The following is a 6,953-nucleotide window of genomic DNA, read 5'->3' on the forward strand; positions in this document are numbered from 1 at the left end:
CGACCGAAGTGCTGATATCTACCGTGTCTGGTACACGTAAGCGTTGTTCACGATCGAGAGTTCGCTACTCTAATTAGGATGTTTGAGCTGCTGTTTTACCCCAGACAACTGGTGTTAACGACGAAATCAATGGTTGTACAGCAAATATTTTCGATCAGACATATACAACTTTAAATAAATATTATGTGGAAAAATTCTTAGTATACGATTAACATTATTATCTAAATTATTTATTTTAAAAGTAATAATACGGTATAAATCGATATTACATAATAAAAAAGTGACATAAGAGTCAAGCGTGCAGTCCAGTACGTACAAAAATTAAGACATAAATTTACTTAAACAAAAAGCATAGTGCTATATGTTTCTGCTACATGTACGGCTTTGAAGATAGTTCAAAAATAGCCGAAACATGTAGCATTATGTTTTTCGTTTAAGTAAATTTATTCTATAATACTATATATTCAACTTAAATTTTGTGCGCACCGATTTTCGCATTTAACTCTTATGCCTTTTTATTATGCAATTTTGATTATTAAAAGTTCTCTTTGTTTTTATTCGACAGGATAAATATAGTTTTAAAAATGCTTTTTAAAAATTAGTTCAATAAAAACTATATCATTCATTCGATGGCGCAACATCTTAAGACGGGACAGGGCTTACCTCTTCTGAGGTTTTCGTAACAGTGGATTATTTTCCGGAACTAGATTGTTAGCTTAATGACCAACCCCTAGCCTGGAGGATCCATACATATATCTACTGATATATGGAATCTACCATTTAACGCCGGATCCGAACGGTGCTGATGATCAAAGATTTCTTAATCACCAGATGGAGTCATTTTTCGGCTCTTAACGTGAAAAATCTGATGAGATCTGACTGAGCGGCAAGCCACTAGACGCTCCAATAAAAACTATATGTATTGCTAATTACCCTGATAGCAAAACGTTAGCAATTTGGGGCCAAATTGGCAGCAAACTCCATCAGATTTTGACTACGGAACCATCTGTGTCCGCATTTGGCTATGGATTTGTCGACAAGGCTGTTGACAGGCTATGCCAGCAGATTGGTGGCAGAAACCGAGCAGAGTCTGCTCGAATCAAGTTCTGCTCTCAATCTGCCGTCAGGTGTTTATGCAAGACTTTGCTCGGTTTCTGCTACCAATCTGCTGGCATAGCATGTCTAGCAGACTTTGTTATATTTCTAGCAGCAATTTGCTGACAATGTCAGATAATATAAATTCTGTATACAATTTGGTGCCTTTCTGCAATAAAAAATTGGTAGCAGGTTCTGTTCAAAATCTGTCTCCGCAGGCTTTGCTATCAGGGTAAATTTAAGTAACAATTTTATTTTAATAACTGATATTTTTTATACTAAAATATAAAATTTTAATGAAATGATAAATATGCAAAAGGAACTCTTTCGACAAGCACCTTTTTACGTACGACAAAAAATTATTCACATTAAAATAATCAGCGTGACAAGAAAGGTCACGCGTTCTAGTCTCGCATCAAAGCTGCAAGCGAGATCAATGGCCGATCAATAGTATTTTCTTCTATCGATTCGGTCGTATTATAAATACGTGCGGGAGCGCGACTGCCGCGCATTAAACACAAACCAGTCATTAATAACGTAGAACGTAGCACCTTTAAGGCTTGCCATAAATTCCGCTGCTACGACAGGAATGGCAGTTTATCCGCGGCACTCGAAATCTAATTTATTTCACGATGCGAGCACATAACGCAGTTAATAATGTGCGCGTACGAGAAATAAGAATGTACCGCAACATTTATTGAGCGCGTCCAGACATGCGTTGAGATGAAATCGCATCTTCCACCCTTGAATCTTTCTTTCATAACTTATCGGTTGCATTAATAAAGCAGATGCGTTTTCCGCAGAGATTTTCAATCTGCGCGCTTGCATTTGAAAGCGGCACAGATCGCAGTAACTTCCGCCAGGCACGATGTTCCATCAACATGAATAATTATCCTCGGTGCACAGATATAATAACGTTCCATGAAACTTGCTGATGCGGTATATCAACTGTAGTTTCGCTACGTCGATAGATCCACGTGGCACGTGCTCGGTTTGCTAATTAATTATTATGTTTTAAGGACAGCACTGACGGTTCCGGGATGCAGTCAGCTCTCGCATACGTCCGACTAGTCATGCTAACGACATGCACGTGCACCAGTCTGTACACACATATAATAATACAATGTGATATCCAATATGCAAAGCTCGTCGAATGCTGGCGCGCCATTATAGTGCTATTACATCGACGAGATGTAAACTGGCAACAAAGTGAAAATCTTTAATGGTATATTCTGTATCGCGGGACGAAAAACCGGGCATTCGATCTGTACCCCCTTCTAACAATTTTCGTTTATTCTCGAGCCAACGGATACCCGCATGTGCCTAGGGAACATCAAAGAGATTGCCACGATACGAGGCAGATGTGGAGGGTGCATCCGCTGGAAAGGATGCCGAAGTATGTTCCTTATGTCATTTTACGGGACAAAATCGTTCGAGGAGAAAGAAACGATTTAGGAAAAAGAGCACTTTAGAATGTGCTGTATATGCATTTTCCATTTTTCGAATAAAAGTTAATTTTTGCTGAAGACATTCGTCTCAGAATAAAATGATGGAAAAAGAAAATTTGACAAACGAAGACTGAAATCGGAATTATTAGAGAAAGAATTATTATTTTATTCCAAAATCGAAACATGCGAATTAGAGATATTTTTTAACCTTTAGGAGGTAAGAGTTTTTAAAATCTTAGAGAGCTTTTCCTTGAAGATTTATTATATATAATAAATATGGTTAATAGATTTATTATATATAATAAATATAGCGCAACAATAGTTCTACAAAGCAGTGATCAAATTTAATTTGTGAGATTATTATTATTATTTCAGTTTGATTGCATTGCAAGTCCGAAAGTAATCGACGCGTAATCATCTGAAGTAAATGTATTTAATTAAAATAAATTACATAATGGAATTATTATTCTATTATTTAACTTTACCGTAGTTAACGCTTTTTTTTTCTTCCTACTTAATTGATTTATTATAATTTATTATTTCGTTGTATTTCTTGCTTTAAAAATATAACTATTTCAGAACTACTACAGTAACTTTTAGTAAAAAAATAAATCAGAGTATAAATGGAGTAGAGTGTACAGATAAATAAATGCTTACAATTTTTTAATTTATTAATAATGAACATAGAGATAATGTAGCATAATTTGAAATAATTTAATAGGGCAATTTGGATCTATCTCATCTCTATCAATCAAATTAATTTTATTATTTTTACAAAGTATATAGAACTTATTCAAATTTTTTTTATGTCCGTTACGCTTCAAATAACAGCGTTATATTTCACAATTTAATTTCCTTTGTAAAAAATTAAAAAAAATAAACTTTGTATGCTACGAAAATTAACGAGCTAGCATCAATATCAAAGCTTAGTTCAGTATAATCAGCAAATTAGCTGAATTATCGATCTCACGTTGACGACTCCCGAATGCGAGTACACATAAGCATTAATTAGTAGAAGCGAGAGAGTTACCGGAAGTGCGGATGAGCCTGTCAATGAACAAGCAGTCTAATTCGGCCACGCCTGGCGCTTTCAGCTGCATACGCGCAACACACTCGTGCAAATTTCCCATGTGAGCGTAGACATAGAGCACAAGTGTACACAGAGCACGTAAATGATACACACCGTGAAAACGGACGCATTCGCGAAAGGACAAATTTGTAGTACAAACTTCCTGTTTTGTGTATCGTGAAAAGGGAATTGCAACCTCGCGTGAATGCAGAGGCCAAACAGCGAATATATTCAACAAATTGTAATAAAAATGTAGTTAATCCAATTTAAATAATTCCGTTATAATAATTTGATTTAGTACTACGAATAATATAAAATTTAATTAAACATGCAATTTGTAATATATACTTTCCTAAAAACTGATCTTTCCTATTGTTAGCGATATATATTGTAAATTGAGTTGTTTGAAAATTAGACTGAATAGAAATCAAATTAAAAGGATGAAGAAATATGGCCAGACGATAATATGAGAGAACGTCGATGAAAGATAGTGCACTGCAAGTAATGACAGAATAAAATCTATTGTCTTCACGTATAAAATAAATAACCCCATAAAGCTTACGTTAATTTAGATAATAAATAACTTTTCTGTAGCGATCATGATATAAATTCATCGATCGAAGATGGTAAGAAAATATCGATATACTTCCGAAGCATACGGTAAGCGATTTATATATCTTAGGATAAGGTCGAGACGATTTTTTCATCTAAGAAATCCACTGCTGGCGTCGATAACCACTTATCTCTCAGAGGAGCTCGACGGGATCCGGGATAGTCAGGAACCTTGATACGCGCGCCTCTAAAACTGTCAATATTGAGACAGGCTAAATCCTTGGAAAATTGGTTCATTTATCGCGTAACATCACACCTATTACATACTATCATCAATCGAGTAACTCAGCGTTTAAAGTATCAAGACTAATATCATGATTCCACAACGCAAAAGCTATTTTTATAAATTAATTTCTAACCATAGTTTAATTTTACTTTTTCCAAAAATGCTGGTACGATATTTGCAATACAGATGGCAAAAAAGAGCGATTTAATTTATAACAATTAACCGAAATTTATAATTGATTGTAAATGATATTACATATCAATTAAATCATAATTAATTGGAACGTAATTTTGATTAAAAAATTTTAAAAAATATATGTAAATAAAGTTTTGCTGAAAAGCAGATTCGTATAACATCCTTTAGAATAAAGTATACCACATAAAATAAATAAAATAAGTTCTCACGAAAAGTCGAAGAAATGATATTCGCTTCTTTGTAAGTAATGTTGGATTACTTTGTTCATTTCCGTTCTTGATAAATATCCCGTATCTTTTCGGCGACTTTTTATTAACTGAATCCAGAGTCTCAGTGGACGAGTACGACAAAGCGATCCCGTAATATCGCCAATTGAATCCTCGTGGATAGAGTGCAGCGATTTGTAACGGGATTTTGAAGCGGCTGTCTTGCTCGGGCTGGATAATGGCGTACGGATTTTTCAGTCTGACTGAAATCAGACAGTACTGAAAGGAGATTTTGAAAAGGGATCGCTGGAAATGTGAACGAAATTGCAGGAATTGTGAAGAAGGCGGAATGAGATGAACAGTATAATGTCCTATAGGCGAATGTTTTATCTAACAAGCCAATACAGATAGATAGTTGAATAGTTCTAATATCTTTTGATAACAACCTTGAATTATAACTAAATATACATTTTTGTCAAAAGTTTAACGAAACAAATAATTTTAATTTTTAATAATTGTATTATCGACAAATAATATTTCTCATTCTCAAAAAATGTTTCATAATATTTTTAATATGTAAAATCAATTTTATTTTATAAAATATTTTTTTATTTGCTATAACAGAAAAATATAAAAATTGTTCATCTCATTTAATATGTACATATATTTTTTCAAATAACAGGTTTATGTTAAAAATGTAAATATTGTCGGTCTTTTTTAAATAAATTTAATGAAGCAAACATGATAATTTACAACAGAAAAAATAATAAAATCTCCAAATTGATTAGTAAGACAAGACACACTTGAGAAGAGCACTTGTAGTGACTTTGTGACTCAAAATTACAGTCGGGAGAGGCTCGATGAGGACGATCGACAAGAATTCCAACAACCACGAAAAGCATCCTTCGTACCATGAGAGCTTTTTAATTAAAGCGTAATTCTACCGACCCCGACTTCACGAATTTCGGCTTACGTGACTGGTGAGAGAGAAACGACTAAAAAAGCCAAAATATTTTTACGAGAAGTTATCATCAGTCGCTGATGTATTGAGGAAAGCATCCTTATGCAGGAAAACGCCTCGAAGTATGTCTGAGGGTCGCGAAACCGCTGTGTCATTCAACCACCTAACTATATTATACCTTTTCATTATACTCACAATTCAAATCTCTCCCCTTAGGTCATTCATTCCAAGAAAGTTCCACACACAAAACCAATATAAACTTCCCTCTAAAGAAGAGGTTTCTCAACCAACATTTGATTAATTTTTTCGTACATATATTACAAGCGAGACATGAAATTATGGAATATTCAGATCACTCGTATATCTAAATGATGTCTCAAAGACGTCTTTTTTTAAAAGATATTTTTAAGATATTATTAAAAGACATTTTCAAGACTTTCTAAAAAAGTATAAAATAATCTTTTATGAGACTTTTTTTGGAGAATGTGTAGATTTTATATTACCGAGTGCATTATTAATAAAAATACTTATGATATTTTAAAACAAAATCTGCATTGCAAACGCTTGCTTAAATAGGTATATTCTTCCGTGTCTTCCTATATTAAATTCTCATTAAAAAATTTTAAGAATCGCGACTTATTACTATTTAAGTTTAGATTTTAATGCAACAGATTAAATTTACGAAAACTGATGTATTAGAAAAATATAACCAACAAAGAGATTGCATTATCTAAAATTATAAGGATCTTCAAAATTTTTTAGAATTTCTCACATTTCTGAAAACTTTTTAAATTCTCGAGAATTTAGGATTTTAAATTGTAGAAATTAAGAAAATTGACAATTGACAAGGTTACAGAGGCTTAGATTTATACAATGTACAAATATCTCGACCAAAACAATGTAATTTGAAATATTCATAATGTAAAAATATAATTAGATATGATTATATAATTTTACTTGTCATAAAATATCATAAATCAAATAAATTATAAATAAACTTATGTTATAACACATTTGTTTAATTTTTATAAATGGTAAGAGCTAATTAGAAATGAGTGATGGTATCATCCTACAGTGTCAGTGCCACATGCGCATAAATCACCGTATGCTCACTCGTGTCTCTGTTTTCCAGCAGTTCTCT

The sequence above is a fragment of the Mycetomoellerius zeteki genome, unplaced genomic scaffold (genome assembly GCF_001594055.1).
Source record: "Mycetomoellerius zeteki isolate Tzet28-1 unplaced genomic scaffold, Tzet1.0 scaffold31, whole genome shotgun sequence".
NCBI classification, from domain to species: Eukaryota; Metazoa; Arthropoda; class Insecta; order Hymenoptera; family Formicidae; genus Mycetomoellerius; species Mycetomoellerius zeteki.